The following is a 20,403-nucleotide window of genomic DNA, read 5'->3' as shown; positions in this document are numbered from 1 at the left end:
AGCATGAGCAGTCCAGGTTTGCTGTGCTCACCTCAGGCTGTGTTTTGGGTTTTTTTTTTTTTTTTTTTTAAGCACCTATGTCCAAATATGAACAATCACACTCTTGATTGGAAGAGGGGACTGGGCATGAGGCCACGATGTCATATGCTCATTTTTGGAAAGTTGGAGCGGCACAACTCTATGAATCAAACGTAACATCTTCAAACGTATTTAACCACCTTTTAAAATGTGAACTGTAAATCCTTTAGGCACCTACAAATGAAACGAGATCTTCAAAAGCTGGAGGTTCTCAGCCCCTCAGTCAGTCGTACTGAAAAGAACTGCACTCCCCACACTTTTGGAAATCCCATTAGGCACCTTTCCTTAGACGTGTTTATTTTTAACAGTCTGACACCAGAAGCCCACGTCCCTTTTCAAACATGACATCAGCAGTCAGGAACTTTATTCGCGCTGAAAGGCCGTGCCAGTTTGGCTGCTTGYGAAACTCAGTTGCCCCTGCTGCACCTCAGCTCTCCCGACCGCTGCTCCCTCATCTAACATTTCTTTGCTCTAGGACCTCAGGCATCTCATGAGCTCTGCATCTCACTTTCCACATCTGCAAAACAGCAATAACAATCCCCCTTAACTCAGACGTTCTTTGTGCTCATTAAATGTTTCAAAAGCACTCAGGAGCATCTTCAATTAAAGCACTCAGGAGCATCTTCCCCCCCCCCCCCCCCGAAAAAAAAAAAAAAAAAGGAAAAAAAATCACTGCAAAGTTTCATCATTATTCCAACACTTACATTAAAGACACATGTCCTGGTAAGTAGCAGGCACGAGGAATCATTATGCTAATTTTAGACAGAGCATCTGCTCAATGTTAAATCCGAAACTTTGTCTTGAAGAAATAATTTAAATTATTTTTCTTCAAGACTGGCATTTGCCAAACAATATGTTGTGAGCAGAAACTGCAGCCAACTCTGAGTAATTCACGCGAATACATGTATCCTGGCGCAGTGAAAAGCACTCGGGTAAAGAGGTGGTTGCATTTTAGCATGACGGGAGTCATATCCATGCCCTTCCTAGGTTTCCTTCTGTGTGTGCCCCTTTGCTGCGCCTTCACGCCTCGCTGCCAGGGATTACCCAATTTGCTAGCTTTCTGTCTGCGCTCCGGACGTTGCTCAGCCTTAAAGCTTACGGCACCTCTGGAATAAGCTACGTACATGTCTTAGAGCAGCATCTTGCCTGGTTCTTTGGACAAGCATCTCAGCAGCTTCCTGCTCACCTGATCCAGCTCTGCAAATTAACTGGAGAAAGGAGATACCATCTTTAGAGCTATTAGTTTGGGCACTCTTAAATTGCCAACTCTGTTGTGTTTGTGCTGCAGGAAGGGAAAAGGCTGCCTGGAAGCACTCATTTCCCTTCCTTCTATTTTTCTGTACAACTTTCCCAGTAATTTTAGGCCAGTAGTTTCCAACCAGCCTGGAGAGCCCTTGGGATCTGGAGGCAACTTGTGAGTTGTAACTCAGAAAAGCAAACGCAGTGTCTGGTAGCATAAATTTGCTATGCAAACGACTGCATCCTACTGTAAAAATTTAAGATTTACAAATCAAAAAAGGTTGGAAACCACTGACATAGGTCAATATACAGTAAACACCCTGATAACCACATCAACACACATGAAACAAGTTACTGTGGAATAGGTCTACATTTACCAGAACGGGCTTCTATACAACAGCAGCAAATTTGAAAACTAAATAAGCATTTTCCTCTGATCTTTTGATCTTTTGGATTATACTGTATACACAGGGATCATTTCCAACCCCCCCAAAAAATTGAAAATAGAAGTGTCATTTTGCTTTTAACAACTGAAATTAAATGCTCACAAATTGCTATCATATGATCTACTGGGAAAAAATTTCTGAGTTCTACATCATAAGGTTCCTATGTCCCTTTAAAAATTGTTCTTGGGTCAAACCTCCTAAATGCCTGCTGCTAAAATCATTCCCTGATCCCCAAGCTATGTCCTTTTTGGCAGTACTATAGGCATATAATATATTCTGCTGTTATTTACCACGCTGTTATTTAAAAATTCAGTAGTGCTGCCTAAAACCTATTTTTCCCTAATTTTGACCCTGACAACACTTTTCAAGCAACAGCAATCATTTATGACAGTGAAATCATCAACCGTCCCATGGAAACATCCTGCTTAAATTCATTTTTGCCTTAAGCACACCATGGCAACGGATGCTCTCGGCATGAATTCCCAAGCAAAGATCCAAACAGCGGCAGGGAGAACGACGTGTAGTCCTGGGGCCTGAACCGTCCAACGTGTAATGCAGTGCACGTAAACCCAAAGACCTCTAGGAGGCACAGAATAAAAGCAATATGCAGCAATCAGTGGTGAAATGCGGGGCTGTAAGCCCGWCACAGGAAACCAGGCAAAAGAAATTAATAACTAACATAAATATAAATAAAATCCTCAAAAGGGAAGGAGAGATGAAAGGAAAAGGAAAAAAAAAAGAACACCATGCACCCTTAAGAAAGAATATGYGTAAAAGCAAATACGGGGCTTGACCTTCCACCAGTGTCAATCCATTCACTCCCAGTTCGCACCCCGACATGCAAGACCAGCGTAAGAGCCCAAGCTTGTTGCCCCACTTGCCCGCACTATGCGCCTCGCTGCCCGCTCACATCAAACCATGAACCGCCAGCAGCGGTGAGCTGTCCGGCTGAAGTAGCCTCATCCAGGATGTTGGTGGCCTTTGGGGGGGAAAAAAAAAAGCATTGCAGAGCAGTCAACTGCTTGAGCGAGCGAAAGCAAAGCCGGCGCGGCRGCACCACGCATGCACGGGAAGGGCGCGCTGCGGAGGACCCGCTGTTATATGAGTACCRCGAGTGTCCACGTTCCCCGGCGAGCCCCGAGATTTAAGTAAGTTGTGCGTCCGCCACGCGCTTGGACGTGAATCCGTGGCCTGGGTGCTGCAGCTCGCACCCAGCGAGCCGCTCTGCAGTGCGCTTAGGCACAACGCGAAGGCTGCATTTTCTGGGGACTTGGTAGAATTCCGGTTGGGATTAACCCAAACGTTGCCATCGCTTGAGTCTTAGAGGAAAAGCCTGTCCAAAGCTGGCTACATATTCTACCCCTCCAGGACAGCGTCCTGCTAGAGCTGCCGCAGGAGGTACCTGCCCTAAGTGCAGAGGAGGAGGAGGAGGCTGCGAGCAGAGAACGCCGCGTTGGACCTTTAGCGCTCGCTCACACACTGCTCCCGTAACAGCCTCCTCTCCGGTTACACTGCCAGGCCCARTTTATCTCGCTGGCACGCGAGCAGAGGGCTAAGCAGAGGCGCCGAGCAGTGAGGCTGAGGAGACTTGCAGTTTAGTTGCAGGATCTTTCCACGGGCTCCAGCCGAGCAGTCCGGTTGGTTTATTGCTTTAGCGTMTTCGAAAAAATTTCCCCCAGGCACCCAGGCTTCCGGATGGGTGCYCTTTCAATATCGTTAGCATAGAAATAGGTAAAAAGGGTGGTTTTCCTYGCAATTTCCCATTAATTTCAATGGAGTCATTCTGAGGTTGAATCTGGCCCCAAGTTCTCAAAGCTGTTTAAAGAAGACAGTTAATGCTGCAAATTTCTTTACCGCGGACCAGTCCTGGAAGAAGCAGCAAAAAGCAAAACAGAAGAAAGATTTAATAATACATCCTAATTAAAGAAAAACTGGACTACTCCTGAACTGCAATTTTAAATTTTAAATATATTTTGCAGCAGACAAACATAAGGCCTGGATTGAACTGGACAATTACAGCTTTTATTTTCTTTTAAAGACAAAACATTCATGCATTTGTTAAAGTTGTCTCCTCTCCTAGGACCTAAGGACAAATGCATGACGCTCAATGTGCTTCTTACAAATCCAGTATTTTGAGCAGCAGTTAGAAACTCTTAAAACTTTTAATGCAGCAGCACCAGCCATGTATGTTTTGACTGAAAYTCTACAAATACCTGTATGCTGTGAAGCCAGGTAATAATTCACCAGTAAATTTTCTTGGAAGACTTCTCTCCTACGACGAGAGCTGTAACAGAAGGATCTGCTGCTGTTTGCATGAATCGCATTACATCATTTCTACTTMTTGCTAAAAAGGCCTGAAACGTTTTACAGTTTTGTTTCTCTTTTTAGAGTCAGAATTAGCAACTGAAAAAAAACGGTTTTATTAGCAAATTGTGTCCCTTTAATAAAATTCAGTTTATTCACAAATTTTGCATCTGCGGCTTTATGCTACAGGACGTGGAGAGAGCATCTGGCCRTGGAACGGCAGCATTTTTTGATGGAAGCCCAAAGGAGGGTGGGCAACAGCATAGCAACAACACGGTGCCAAGTGTTACGCTGAGACAGGAAAAGAATATTTCAAGCAAGAACCGTAACTCTATGGTTAAGTTCAGTTGAGTTTTGCGTTTTGTGAAAAGCAGGCAATTCGTTTCTTTGACATATTAAAAAAATAAATGTAGCAAAGCCTCTCCAAACCTGTGGCCTTTGCTCTTTAAGTATAGAACTAATTTTTAAAATATGTGTCCACTGAAAAATGTTAAAGTTAGCGTTCAGCGAAATCTTAAGTACAGACTACATTAGAAAATAAAAAAATGTGTAATTAAGCAACGTTATGAATGACTGCTGTACATAATCACTGTGCGTACCTAGGTTTCATCGGTTACTTGATCCAACATCCGTGAAGCAGGGTCGCTATGACACAAGAAATAATAAATCGCTGCTCTTAGCACTAGCTATTGCGATTAAAAAACATATTAAGAGCTGTTTTAGGCCGTATGCTTGTTGGCTGGAATTTATCTCCCCCAACTTCAGATTTCTAAAGTAACTACGTAGACATCTTCTTTTATGGAGGAACTTCTGGAGTTGATTCACTACGTTCTAAGACAGACATCTAAAACAGTATGTGAATCATGCCATGAAACTATTTTTTTTTCTCTTTACTGACTGCCAAAGGAGCATGGATGACTTCTCAACTGGAGAGAGAGAGATGACAGCAGTTCCAGCCTTGCTGCTTGCACTATCCCAAAACTCTGGTAACCTGCTCATAAAAGATGTGTGTRTGTGTGTGCATGTGCATGTATTATTTTGTACCTCATCAAGCCACTAGAAACATCACCTGGCTACACTCACTATGCTTATGATGTGTTTTTCACAGTCAGTTATGTATCATTTCACTATCATTAGACAGTGAAATCTATAGTGAAAATTGCATCGGTATCTCGACGCAAAAAATATACATTTTCAACAAAGAAAYGCATAGGCAACCTCTCTGAATTAGAACTTAGAACTCACAAACAGGAAATTAAGACTTTAGGTAACACATAAACCTGAATCCAAGCGTATGCATGTGAAGTGAAGGCATCCGTATCACCCTAACACCAGCCTGAATTAATGCTGAGCAGCAAATCGTAAAGTTACTACTGCAACGTTTATGGTTCCAGATTAGCCATCAGGGAGGCAAACAGAACTTGAGTTGCCATTCTCGATCTGACCAAGGTCTATCCAGCCCAGCATCCTTTCTCCAGAGGTGGCCAGAAGATATGTGGCAGTATYATCAGCCTGCACCCCAAGAAGATACAGCAAGGGAACAGACAGTTCTCTATAGGGTGATAGGACTTCACTGCTGTCGTCATGAAAAACCTCAACCAACCAACAGCCTGAACAAATGGAAAAACAGCTGAAAAATGCTTTGACCACCTGAAAGTTTAGCACAGCCAATGATTAGCTGACATGGCCCCACAGGGCCAAGCACTCTTTTGCAACAGTCAAGACTGGGTCTGCACTTGTAGCTACCATCTAACTGGGCATGGACTATCTTCAGCTGATGTCTCCAAGAAGTCTCTTCAAATCATGCATGTGCTGATCTTGTACATATGTTGCATATMGAGTTTATCTTGATATACCAAATATATCCATCGAAGGATTTACTGCCCTAATGGTTAACAACTCCCAGTGCAGCTTCAAGAATTATAGAAACTGTAATTTAGACAAGATTTGACAAACGTCCTTCCAAACTTAGTTTTGATAAATTGAAAGTAAATAGTCCACCACCAAGATCCTAGCTCTCTTAATGCACCCATTTGTTGTTTTTTCTTAGGCTGGCTATCCTGCAAACATCATGGCCACACATCATGGTAAGGATTATGGGAGTTTTCATAACCTCTAAGACAGCCACGGATAAACTTACTTTGTATGGGAAGTTATTTCCCTCAGATTTTTTTTCTGTTCTCTTATATTTTATTCCTGCTTTCAGGGTTACACAAGCAACAAAAAAGTATGAACTGGCCATAGAGATGTTTTTGGTATTTCCTGCTAAAACACATGGTCTGTAAAATGACAATGAAGATTTCTGAGAATCTGAAGAATGGCATAGAAACTCTAGAAAACTTAAATGGAGCTTTCATGACGCAGATTGCCCGGACTCCTAAATAAGCATTGCACACCAGTCCTACAAGCCACCACCCACAAGGTAAATGAAAAAAAATTAAAGGCAGACTTTGCTCTCCCAGTGCAGTATCCTGACCAGAGCAGACTCTGGGAGAGGAAGATAGGGAAAGTTCACATAACTTTACATTTTCGGTAGGGATGATGGGAGACAGGGTTTTTTTGTGTGTGTGTGTGCATGCATATATGTCTGTATTTCAGATAGTTGCCTGTTATTCCTCAGGATGAAATGAAGATCTTTTGCAGTTTTTAATGTGAAAAAAACGAAATTAGGGAGAAAGACGCTGTCACTTGGCCCAAACAAATTTCATGTTTAAAGCATTCAATGGTAATGAAGGAAACTTGGGATGAGATTCATTTTCCTCCATCTAGGTGAGCATCCTATTACGCTGGCACGTTTGAGGTTGATCACAACCTTCTCCACTCCAGGAACTGGGTCATTATGTACTAATTGTATATAAGCAATTAGTTATTAATTGGAGCAACAATTGGTCGGGGGTTTCCATGTATCCCAGAAGTGCTCTAAGTACAGGTCTAGAAACTCAGTCTGTCTTTTCTTCTCTACTAGGTGAGAATCTGGGTTACTACAAAGGTAGAGCACAGSTACAGCAGAAACTGAGACTCACTAAACTCCAGAATTATAAAGAGTCAGACGGTAAGAAAAAACAGCAAGGACAAGGGTGTCCCACAAGCAGGGTCCTGCTACACCCAGCTCTGCCTGGGGACTTGCTGGGAATCTCTGTCACAGAYGTCATTCCAGATTTAAGAAAATTGTGTTCAGAACTGGCATATCCCTACAGAAAGCTTTTGGTTGCGCAAATACAACTTCTTCTGCTCTCCAGCACTCAGGAAAGCACTTTGTATCTCCAAACACGTGAGTGTCCAAGGCAGGCTTGAAGACAGGCATACTGCATTAACATTTACCTTTATAGCACGCTGTGTTTTGGAGTTGGAGCTGGAGCCTTCAGCTGCARCAGTCTTGTCTCAGTTTGAGTCCTAGCTGATCTGTGGCCATGCTTCAGCATTCACAGCATGTATATTTTTGTTGTATGCTAATGCAAATTTTCTAAACTGTCAGCTCACAGTGATGACTACTACTTTTTTTTTTTTTTAAACCTACTTTAGGTTCATTCTTCAGTGTAGCATTGTGTTGGAGGCATAAATTTAGCCAACAGAATACTTTTGGTTATTTTATTGAGAGGAGAAATTAAGTGCTTGGTGGTCCTCTTTCTTTGCCTCTAGATGGACTTACCTGTCAAATGAGATAAGAACCACAAGCCTTGATGCTTAGCTCTTGGTCAGACTTTTCCATGGGGTGCAAAGAGAGAAAAGCATTATCCACATCTGTGCCCTGATACCTTAGGCCAAGATGAAGCAAATTTTGGTTCAGGCAGCTTCTGGGTGAAACTTTAACAGGTTGCTATTATATCAGCTATTGTGAACTTAGCGCTCACGTATCCATACAYGTACTGCTAATCTTGGAGCCTGAAACATTTAAAACTCTTCTGCTCAACCTTGTTAAGTTTTCCATTACAACTCCCCCAAACAGTGTTACGTAACCTTAAAAAGCCCCTGCAGTCCCCCTCTGTGACCCCCTAAAGACCCCAGCAAAGAAAAATATCTCAAAGCCTAAAAGTAAAATCAATGCTTCATATTCAGGGGGTCTGGAGAAGAAAACGCAGAGAAGCAGCACTGTCTGAAAATGCRTATTTGAGCTGTCAAGTGCATATGTTGGCCAAATAAAAGGATGTATTTCTATGAGTGTATTTCTGCAGTGCTTGATGATTTATTTCTAGATGCAGAGAGCAGGACAGGCACACAAGTGAATTTTAAGGCAGAAARGGGTTATTGTAAATCAGGTTGTCATTTTTCCTATTTTCTGAAAAGAATCTCAGAGAGGTTAATTTAAATTAAAGTACGTCTCAAACTCTCTCTCAATTTTCTTCTCTCCCTCATGGCTGTGTGGCAAAAGTCATGTTATTATTTACCAGGAGATTAGCCAATGCTCTACTCTGGGTATCAGAAGAAGATGGGGAAAATCTTTGAGTTCTAGGTCCAGATGTTTCTGCATCTGCTTTGGCATCTTTGACTTCCTTTGGCATCTGACATGGTGTGCAGATTCAAGAAAGCGAAGCAGAATTGTCCTACTCCAAGTCACTCAGGCTTGTTGATGCCTAAACTTGATGAGAGGCATGTCTGCTTTAAAAAATCCTCGGGTGCTTGTATTCAGGCACCCACAAATGCTCAGAAATGCTCCAGGCTTGGGAACTGGACCCTTTGTTCACATCTGATCTACGTCTTGGTCCAAAGAGAAGGCATCTACCCAAATACCATCCAGTCAACTCAGAATGTACTACAATGCAGGCAASAGAGGTGCTGGATGTGGTGCTGTGGCCACACTTGGTTTTGGAAGTGATGTGAGACCTAAGGTTGAGCTACCTAAGTGGCCTGGATCTCACCATTAGTTCTCTGTGAGGATTACACACATACCACTCTGATGGAGTCAGAGGCTCATGGAAACCCAATCCAGAAGTCCCAATACTATACAAAGAAGCAGGCCTTTGCTTCCCCTTCTTCCTGCCCAAGATGTGTGTAGCAAACTCCATTTCTAATTGAGTCACTCCTAACGACTCCCTAGTTAAAGGGTTAAGCAGCCAAGAGCTGTGACTAGCAAATGGCACATGCATSAAGGACACCATCCAACTAGAATTGATGATGAGCAGTAGCCAACTCCTTCCCGGTACTGATACTTGTGTAAATTTTATGGTACTTAGTAGTGCAACAGATTTAGACTAAGGGTTGTCRTTCCCCTTAAACTTCCACTCCTGCTCCCCTCTGCTTCCCACTGAGAAAAAGTGGAAAAAGTCTCCACCTTATAGTGGAGACTGTCCCATAAGGTAATGCTGGGACATGGCCATGCCCACCTAGGCCACCTCTGTGGGCACCAGCACCAGCCTAGGAGTAGCAAGCTTCCCCTGAGCCTGCACTCGCTACGTATGTACTGGCAACCCTGCACTGCTCCAGCACTTTGCCACAAAAGGAAGGATTACTTTCTGCTCGGGGAGAGTAGAGGGGAGGACAGCCTGCCTCCATCCCCATGGTCCTCGTAGGTATTCCCACGCAGGAGGATGGCACCTCAGGCTGGGCTGGGCTGGGCAGGATGAGGCAAAGAAGGGCTAGGGTTGCAACACTGTGCAGGACTGTGAGAGTGGCCAACTGCAATACCTAATCGTTTTGGTGGTGTTTGGCACACTGCATATTTAGAATGACAAAACTCTTTTGGTGCCTCTGTGTCACMCATTACAACTGAACAGCTCTGAGAGAAGGAAATAAAAAATAACCGACTTAGTCTTCTATCCAGGAGATCCAAAACTACAATCCCTCCCCCCCCAGTGCTCCCAAAAGCTGTTTTCTGCTATGAACTAAGCAGTGCTAAGCTATCTTCCCTAACTCTGGTTAGATGTTTAAAAGATTAGCCTAGACATTTTTCTTTATATATATATATATATATGTATATGCACACACATATATATACATATATTATTTTACAGCTTAAGTTCAGCAGAGAAGGAACTCCTAAAAYTTTCCTTCAAGGGCTTAAATCTAAGTAATTATAGGATACAGTCACACAGTATATGCTGGCTGGTACAGCTCTCTTGGCTGCCAGAAAAGCAGGTCAATTATAAGCAATGAACCACATTACCAGGAGAGAAAGCTGGTTTGAATTCTGGTCAATTAGTGCTAAACCCATCTTGGAAGAGAAAGGTAAATTGAGCTAATRCAACTATACAGTAAGACCTACATATCTCAACACTGAGCACAGACAGCAAAGGTTTAAGTTCTGACATAGCAGAAACTAATGATCTTTTGGCGTAAAATCAACTTAAAACTTGCAGGGTGAAGCTCGTGAGGTTCCCATCCCTTCTATTCTCACCTCCTACTTGGGGTCCAGATTAAAAAAACATGCCTACTTAGGGAGGGTGCTGAAACACATAATTAAGTTTAAGGATGTTCTTACATACTTTCCCAGATTGAGGCCCGTGACAAAGTGCAAAGAGCTGCAGTGTGTAAGGGCTTGCTGGATTCCTGCCATTCACATGACTGCTGGGGAGGGAGCRGGCCACTGCCAGGGAGGAAGAGGAGGAGGAGGGAGCGCAAAGCAGGCTCAGTCCTGAGTTCTCCTTGCAGAAGGCTGGCTCTGAACAGCCCCGAGAGCCGGGGCCTGCAGTTTGAGTTGGCAGTTTTTTCCCTCCCTATTTTGAGCTGGGACTGTTGGAAGGAAAGCAAGCTTTAAGGACAAGGTTGAGAAGAGATCGTTAGCCTGAAGCTTTCTTTTCTGCAGCTGGTAAACCTGCACATCATCTCCCAGAGGCCAARTCAGGAGAAGCAAGAGCCAAAGCACCTCTCAGGTTTCTTTTCACCACCCCGTGTGCAACACACATAAAGGTGAATTGCCCATACATGCCCTTTGGCGTTCACAGCCTAAGACAGCAGCAAGCAGCGGGATGTGGCAGCAAAGCCAGGCACAGAAGGACCGCGCAGAGAAGGGAAATAAAATATGCAGTCTCAGGGATTATGAGGGAAACCAGCAGCCAGAAACCAAAGAATTTATAGCCCCAGACTGCCTGCCCTAAGTTGGGAAGCAAACATCTATCACAGGCAAATTATATAGTATTGAAATGCCCAAGACCTCCATGTCCCAGGAGAAATGCAGAGCTGGTTAGTAAGACCAGCCTCCACTACTTGGCGTGGTCTGAGCAGCATGAAGCACCCAGGACSGACACAGAGACCCTGGTCCCATGCATCCATGTACTACGATTCACCTTGCAGTGTATTTGCTGTATGAGTGATGCCGTACCCCTACAAGGCTTCATCCCGCCAGGAGGGCAGGCTGGCTTGGGCCAGACTCTGGCCACCAAGAAAAGCTCAAGATCGGASACAAGAAACACACGTTAGGGCCACCATTTCTCAGGGTTGTCCCAACGTGGCCACAAGGCATCACCCSTGTACAAAAAGGTGCTGTGGGGCCTCTAGGTCCCGGCAAGAGCCCACCCAGAGACCCAGGCTGTGTGGCTGGGCCCTGCCCAGGGCGTCACCACCACAGGCCACTGCTTCCCTCTGGAAGGACGCTCATCTCCCTACACCACACGGGACCAGGCCACACGTGACCTCGGAGAGCAGTAAAACGTTAACACACTCCAGATCGTGAGGCAGCGTGACAGACACCATCAGCAGTTCATTTCCCATCATCACTCAGACTGACATTGGCATAAAGCTGATCACTCCTTGATTCCCTTCTTAAAGCTCAGTTTTGACACAGAGCATAGATATCGGACAACCATTCGGTAAGAAACGATTGACGAAGATTGATCCCATTTTCCTTCTGCGTGGATTTTACTTGGGTTAACTCTAGCACAAAGTGGGGATTGTGAAATCCCTGGAATACGCTGAGGTCGTTGGCAGCCGGTTTTATTGGCCAGCTCATTCCTCCAACTTTTCTTCAAAAGCTCAAAAGCAAAACAGCTGAAGCGCAGAAATGCAACGATTCACCAGGCCCCACGTTCAGCTGTTTATAGACAAACTGCTACAAAAACACCCTGCGTAGCTGTAAGACCTGACACCTTTTTTTTTTTCACTCTGCTAAATGCAGCAAGATCAGTCCTGTGACCTTAAACGCCGCAAGTGCTCTCTGAAGTGCCTCAGCTGACCTGYTGCTTATCTGAGTAGTTGCCTAATCTCCGGGAAGGGGATGCAGGATTTGCCGATGGACCTTTTAGTTCAGCCATCTCCCAGGGTCGCAGGTGCCAACGCCTCAAAGGCAGGTACAAATTGGAGCGTAACAACAGGAGCAAAAGGAGAAAACAAAATGCTTCCTCGCTAGCAAGGCAGTGGTTGACTTATACAGACATGTGAGACTACTTCTCAAGTAGTCTTGGATTTTATACCTCTCGTGGAATGGAGCTATGCATAATTTTATTATTAATAAATGCATCTGTTATTAAGATAGTCAAAGGTTTTCCTTGGCAACGAATTCCAGGGCTTAATTGTGCACTGTCTTAACAGACTTAGTATTTTTAAATGTAATAATCTCATTAGAGACCACTTGCTCTTGTGTTTTTAGAGCAGGTTAAACAATATAACCCGAGTATCATAATGTYTTTTTAGTAGGTTTAGTGTATTGATTGAATTTATGTGAAAATGTAGCGTGTATTCGAAATACAATGACTGCTACACCTACTTGAAAGTGAGCCACTCCTAAATGCTGCACTGACTTTACAGAAATCCTTCATGTCCATCTCAATTAACACAAACAGAACCAGAAAATTCTGTTGTCCTATATTCATCTCAGTAATGTTCCCTGCATAGTTTGGGGAAAAACAGGAGTTTATACACTRAGATGCTTCTCCTTAGCTGTCATGCTATCACAACAAGCAGAGTACAAAATGCTATTGCTTTCCAGATTACTACAGGACAAACCGCACGATCATATGAGGACTTCACATCCAGAATGGGTTTCAGACARCCTTTCCCCTTAGAGCCTTGCTGGGTTAACACACATGCAGTTGGTTTTATATTGGCTGTCCCCGCGGCACAATGACAGCAGCGCACAGCGAGAGGCTTCACGTCGGCCTCTCCTGCGCTGTAATACACGTTCCTGCTAACTCCCCCATTACCACATGAGGACTATAGGCAAGTACCCATTTCTGAGATGCTCCTGCTACCCTTATGCTGGCAGAGAGCACCAATACCTGTCAGTGTATAAAACCTGTAGAAGTAACTGGTTTCATATACCCATTCTTTTTATGGTAACTAAAAGACTAAAATCAACTGGTTTCACRCCAGACCTCACATTGATCAGGATTATACATGCACATAGGTTTCAGATTAGCTCTTCCAAATGCTACTCATTGGAAAAAAAGAGGAAAAAAGAGGAAAAAAAGGCATTTTTTAATCCATGTCAATATTGAATCGAGCTGGTAAGCATCACTCTTAAAACACAAATATCCTTCTGAGCTTTCAAGTCACTTCGTCTTGCAGTTTTTAAATGCATAACTGCACTGACCTGTCATCAAAGCAACTCCAAAACATTTATAACTGTTAACTATCTCCTTATTTGTGAGAACATAYGTTATTTGCTTATCATAGAATCACAGAATGGTAAGGTTAGAAGGGACCTCCGGAGATMATCTARTCCAACCCYCAGCATAGCCTKTAYGGGGATTGAACCTGTGAMCTTGSCATTAGTARCAMCACACTCTGACTGAGCTAAACCTGCCCCCCAAATTGTGCTTATTTCTTATGTTGTTTATATGGCAAAAATAGTATAATTGCTCCTATGACTGCAGAACAGAGCTATGTTTAAAATGTAACTTCAGATGACAATGCACGGTTGAAAAGTGTCTTATTAAAAGTAATTTAAGAGTCCTCAACTGACAAGAGCCCCCAMGTTACAAACGTCAACAGTAGAGTATCAGTTTCTACTCTTGGCTTTTGACTCCGTAATACCCTTGTCATCCTAACGCACATATCTGAAGCATCGTAGGTAAGCAAATCCATCAACCGTACACTTCTATTAACAGTAAAATTGTTCATATTGAGTGAGGATGACYCGTTACTCACAGATCATTATATACGCTGTGATGTTCCATTTCTTCAAGAGGCTTAAATWTTGAAATGCATTAAAAACATGTGTGGCAGACCCAGACCTTCGTTAGGCCAAAATGTCCTAGTCACCCAATCTCAATTCTCTTTGACAGCCTTTATGTTACCCTTATGTTATGCACATGTAGGAAGAGCTTTCCTCTGAATCCCACAGAGCACAGACATTCCTCTATGCATTTTGAGTCATTCCATTTCTAAAATTTTCAAAGAATAAGGCGGCCACAGAGCAAGCACAAATATAAAATCTATATATAGACGGAGAACTATCTTGTYAAAATGTAATCAGAAGCATTTTGCAGAACATCTTTAAAAAAATCCAATGAAATAACAATATATCACCGCATACATTGTATTCATAAGTATATAGCTATGGATAAAGTGCAACTGCTGTCCTGCTGCTATTTTTTCAAGTACATGAGAGTGCACTTAAATGATTTTGGCTGAAAGACAATAAAGTATGAAGAATGGCATTTGCAAAAGAACCTCACCTTTCTGTATTTTCACCATTTGTGGTTCCTTGGAATAGGACTGATTTTGTTATTTTGAGTATTTATCTTATAGAGAATAACAAAATATTCCTAAAAAATAAGCGTTTCAACCTGAATTTTCTAAACACCTTCTATCTGAAAACTGGAACCTATAAATACCCCAGTGTTAGTCTAGTGAAATTTGAGGGACTTTAAGAAGATCAAGATATGGTAAAAGACTCACTAAAAAATCACACAGAAATATATAACTGAACTTGTAGATCTGTTCCCTTCTGTGATCAATCTTTCCAGGAAAATATATAGCTGATCTTTGCTAGATGAGACTCGGAGGCTTTTTACTGGCTGAAGGCCAAATATACCATGATTAAAAATGCTAAAATATACTTTGGGATTACGCTGCTTTACTGTTAAAATGAATTGCCATTATAATATTATTAGTTTAGCGCCGTAGTCAGGATCTGGCCAAATAAAAGAGAAAACCTTCCTGCCCCTCAATCAGTTCAAGTTCCTAAGTGCAGGACTTAGGGATTTCACAGATATCCAAACATGTAATCTGAGCAGCATGGGCAGCCAGGAAGATCTCAGGCAGAATCAGGAGAACATAATCCTTTGGAATGCTTTCTGAATTAATATACATTTTATCCTAAAAACCCCTGGGACAACTTTGTGCACCAACTACCCAAGCAACTCAGTGTACTATAGAAGGACATCTTGTGAAAGGTGCTAAAAATAGCCCCTCCAGTTACCACAGCAAAGCACCCAAATATGCACGGAGATATTTTAGTGTTGGCAGAACCTAGATTTCACTTTTCTTCTACTCGTTTCCCAAGTCCATGCCCTGCCACTGAATGACAAAGATGCATGTAGTTAAAAAATTTACATCTTCTCTCTACACTGAACTCCATCCTGCTCTTCTGTCCACTTTCGAACCTCATTTGCTCACAGATGTCTGGTGTTTCAGGTCAGTCAAATCACCCTTTTCATAATTCTGAATGTACAGCTATCACCAACTTTCTAATTTTGGATCCATGATCAGACCTCAGAACCTAGGCTGCGCCCAGAAGACCAAGACAAGTGATAGTAAGAGCTGCACTCTGCTTCTTACAGACCTCCTCAGCTCTGGGATCTCAGGCTTTATAAACACTACATAAGCACCTGGATTTCCCCATCTAGTATTAGGCTATTATCAGAACAAGATTGGCATCCAGTGAGTGAYTTCTGAAGGGTGGCCGAAGAATGATGTGTGGCTGAACCAGGCTTTGAAATCTCAAATACTGGCAAGAGAATTTCAGTGTCTGTGCTCACTGTAAAGCTATMTCTGGTATCCCGAAAACAAACGGCATGCAAGCTTTTTAAAGATCTGCATTTTTCCAGAGATGAACGGTGCTCTCTCTGAAGGACAGTTCTCAGCCAYACTGGAGAGCTGCTGCTTTTGCATCTTGATCAAGACTTTGCAGTATGGGGGAATAAGCAGCAGTAATGAGCCAAATGCCCTAAGCCATGGCACGAAAGCACGATGCTATCATCTCCAAAACACATCAGAACATAAAAGCAAAAGCCACTGAAATCAAGATGATTCCAGATGACCAGGGAATTAGCTCTTGTAGCTCCTCAASTTAACAGGATAATCAGCAAGGCTGAAGACAGGAGGCACAGCTGCCTTCAGACAGAGCCCATTTAGAGGTGCGAATYAGAGCTACAAATGCTCCCCTGATCGAGGTCCCCAATATCGCGAGCCACCTCACTGCTACAGAAGATGCTGTTTACTCACCTACTTATCTTTGCTTCTGCAGCATACTAACGCTTACCCTGTAAGAAATGAACTACGATCACTAATGCTAATGTCTTACAGACTCAACGTGGTGGGAGCTGCCAACCTACTCTTAAAAATGTGTGCTCTGGGCAGAACCGTGTTGAAAGGTGCATGGAGGGAGGAATTCACCAGGATTAATCTCAAAACAACACTCCAAAAGCTACAAAATTTAACCCCAGAAACTGTTGCAACAAAAATTTCAGTGCTTACTTACTCAGCCTTCATAGCAAACTAAAGGCAGTCCAATAAAAACACAGCCTTATCCTGGTAAGAAATCATCCACACGTTTTAATGTGCCACCTGCATATACTGCTCAAATCTACAAGGCCCTAAATATAAACAGACAGCCCTTTCCTGGCTGTTAAAATGAACACTACCTCAGCTTGTTCTCAGAGCAAGCCAAAATTATAGCTGTTTGGAGATCAGAAACATTTTAGGGCGGGACACTTTTTCTTTCCCCTCCTCTCTTCTTTTTACAGTGTTTGTAGTTTTATGAATAAGGCATTCATTGTGCCCAAACCCCAAAGATACCCACCTTAGAGGGAGAGCTAAAATTAGTATTAAGTACATTCTTGAAACTGTCAGAAGAAAAGATGGCTCGTGTGGGATGTTATAGATTTGGTAGGCAAAACAACATCACCGAAACAGCTGAGGCATTTGCTGCACCTCTTGTTAGAGAGCTGACGGTTTTGCATAAACACCGCACACACAGTTGTTTACCTGTCTGAAGAATTACTTATCCCTGCAAAGTTTAGCACTGTCAAGTTGTGCCAGTACATATGTGTCTGACCACACAGCTTCTGGGAGCTAACAAAGTTTCAAGATGCAACTGTGTGAACAACAAATGTCTTAMATTCGCATTCCAGAAGACCTCAAATCATTTTACAGACAGTAAATATGGAGCTCACATGCCTTACTATGAAATAACAGGCATGTGTGGATGGAGCATGACACATYTAACAGCACAGGATCAGGGGAAAGCCAAGAGAGACTTCTTCACTTCCAAATGACATTAGGGACCACATGACACAGGATGCTCTGCTTACGATCTGCTGCTGAAGAGCAGGATCATCTTCCACGTACAAATCCAGAGCAGCTAGATGAGGAAAACAGAGCCCTAGTCCCTGAAGTCAGGGGATGGAGCCTGGAGATAACAAGACCCTGTTCCATGCACGTGATGGGCAGCACAAGGAGAAGAAAGGCCTCAAGACCAGCAAGACTGGGCTAAAGTGGGATGCTCAAGGACAGTCATCCTGATCATCCTGACTGGAGTGAAACCCTCCGGAGCAGGGCTGCCCACCTGGTATCCTGCACGGACCACGGCACGCAGTCCGTGCTTAGACACGACAGCAGCAGTGCTGGCAGGCAGCTGTCGCACATACCCCTCCTTTCCCTTCCCAACCTTTGCTTACATTTCATCTACTCTACTCTGATTCCAAGGTTTAATAAAATTTAATCCCAGCATGTCTTGAATTAATTAATTAGATCTCGTTCCAAGCTACTGTGCCAATTTCTGCAATTACACTGTTACTCACAGTAGAGTTCAGAGACTGGCTGCATCCATCCCCCAAGCTGGAGCAGCTACAGACAGGGTTTTGTAAGGCGAATCACTACACAGAAAATGGGTTTATTTTAAAGCATGCCAATTTTTTTCCTCYGTAATTTCCCTGGTCCACTTCCACTAGAAAAGCTTCTAGAGATATCAATGGTTGGGCACTGTGTGTATCACGAGGTCAACCGTACTGCTAAGTCTGCTTCATTCCTCCAAGTCCCAGGAGCACAGCCCTCAGCAAAGGAGCAAAGCTCCTGTACTTGCACATTTAGTCTTTCTGCCTCAAAATTAGTTATCTGGTAGCATCCAATCACAAGGCTTCAACTACAGCTTATTTGCCCTTTCTCCATGCTTCTGCAGTTGCTTTACTCTTTGAATCCTCCTCAATAAAGGTTCTTTTTATTCCAAGATATATATATATATATATATAAAAAAAACACAGAACAGGTTTTTTTCACCAGCAATAAGCAGTGGAAATCCGGGAGAACTGGGGATTTTTTGACAAGACAGCAAGACTATTCTTTATTTGCATCTTCCCTGACACGTTTTCCAACAAGTGTGACATCCCACTGGACACTCAGACAGTGGGACAACCATCAAAGCACAACAGTCTACACAGTCATCCCRACAGATTCAGCTCTCTTGGCTTATCCTCTTCGGTGCCACAGCTAAGAGAAGAGCAATCTAAGGTACTCCGTGGCCACAGCGATGAGCACAGCATAATGCGAACGGATGCAGACAGACAGCACTTCTGCAAAACAGAAGAGATCTTCCACCACATCACCGTCTGTTTTACACCATTTTGTGCAGCGTAATTAATTCTGATGTCAGAAGAGTCTCATCAGTTTTGTCTGCTGCCAGTGTGCTGGACAGGGACTCTGATGAAGTGCAGTTGTTTACAAACATGTTAAAGCATATTTAAAACCTATTGTTTCTCTCTTCAGCTGCCAAGCACTTTTTACTCAGCTTCTGGACCAGTACCAAAAGTAAAAATGACAGATTGCCAAAAAGGACGGAGATGGAGGGGCGGATGGAKGGAGGGAGGGATGCGCGGATGAGGAAGTGGCTAGACAGATGAACAAATGAGTACATTATCCTGGCACCTCTGGGAACGGAGTACACAACCCGGGCCAGGCTGAAGAAACACATCCGTTGCAGCCACTTGTGAAATTAAAGGTCAGCGAGATAATGAGCTATAAGCTGCAGTGGCACAAGAACTATTTGCTGATGGAGCTGGCGCTGAGCTTTTGCTGGAGCGAGGGCACCTGCTGCTCCTAGGGTGCAAAATCTGTCCCCTTCAATTAACGCTCGCCGACAAGACGAAAGGTCTGACTATGCCTCTGCCACCGCCACGGCACAGCGGGAGGCTGCTGCTGTGCCCTGGAAAGCAGCACTCTTGCTCTGACCACTGTCACATCACTTCCAGGCCAACAGCTTCTCTGCAGGAAAGGCTGCTGCCTCTGCAGGGACGGCCACAGGCGGCTGCCTCCCCCCACCAGTCTTAGCCTCCCGAGTGGCTTTCCTGCTTATTTGCACAAGGAGGAAATGCTGCTTTGCTGCCTATCCAGTGCCATCCAGTGAAAATAATCTATGATCGAGGATCTGCGAAATACCCCTGGCACTGTGAACCTGCTGCCCGGCTGTGAAGACACCACCAAATTGCCAAGGGACGTGCATCTCTACAGATAAAGCCGGATGCTCTAAAGCAGCGAGCAGTCAAAAGCACTTCTCACGTGAGGACCGTGCTAATCAGTCTCCTATCAGACAAATGACTCGCAGTCATTAAAATCCTCCCAACACAACGCCCAGGCCCCAGGTTGTGCCATCACAACCATGCTGGTGGCCAGCGCGTGTGCYGGACAGCAGAGCACCTGGAGGGCTCTGTAAGAGCTCTATGGATGCTGTTTTATTCCCACTGTCTCCTCCACGGTTAGGCAAGCAGCATCCCTAAGGAGGSTCAAACTAAGGTGTCGGTAAGTGAAGCACCACCTCTCTTCTGAGCACGGGGGGGGGGGCTCGAATTGTCACCGTAATGCTCGTGCCAGATACCCAAGCGGCGGGAGCACTCACCGGAAAGCCAGGGACCTTGCAGGATGGCTTCTGCCTGGGAAGAAGCCTTGATCGCCAGACCACAGCATGGCCCTGCAGCCACCTGCTGGTACCGGGAGCCGTGCAGCCGGCACTGCAAGGCTTCAAAAAGAGCAGGGAAGGACAGGAAGGATTCAGCTGCCTGCTGGTCCCATCGCTCAGCTACAAGAGGAAAGGCCTAACAGCAGCCTCTGTTTCCAAGCATTTTATGTATTTTATGCTAGACAGCTACTGGATAAAAAGCAAGAAAAAAAAAAAATCACGGCAGCAGGGAGCAGGAGAGGCCACAATCCATCCTAACATGGCAATATTCACCTACCACACTCAGAAAATTGC

At 43.9% G+C, this 20,403-nt stretch overlaps 1 protein-coding gene across 4 annotated transcripts in view; it reads right to left on the bottom strand.

The window, feature by feature from the left end:
- The window catches only part of HIVEP3 (HIVEP zinc finger 3), a 141,586-nt gene that overhangs the window by 120,637 nt on the left and 546 nt on the right, over window positions 1-20,403 (bottom strand). The gene's annotated exons all lie outside the window — the stretch shown is intronic.

Source organism: Rhea americana, unplaced genomic scaffold (genome assembly GCF_003343005.1).
Source record: "Rhea americana isolate MKP2758 unplaced genomic scaffold, rheAme1 scaffold_195, whole genome shotgun sequence".
Taxonomy (NCBI): Eukaryota; Metazoa; Chordata; class Aves; order Rheiformes; family Rheidae; genus Rhea; species Rhea americana.
This window is presented reverse-complemented; position numbering and strand designations above follow the sequence as displayed.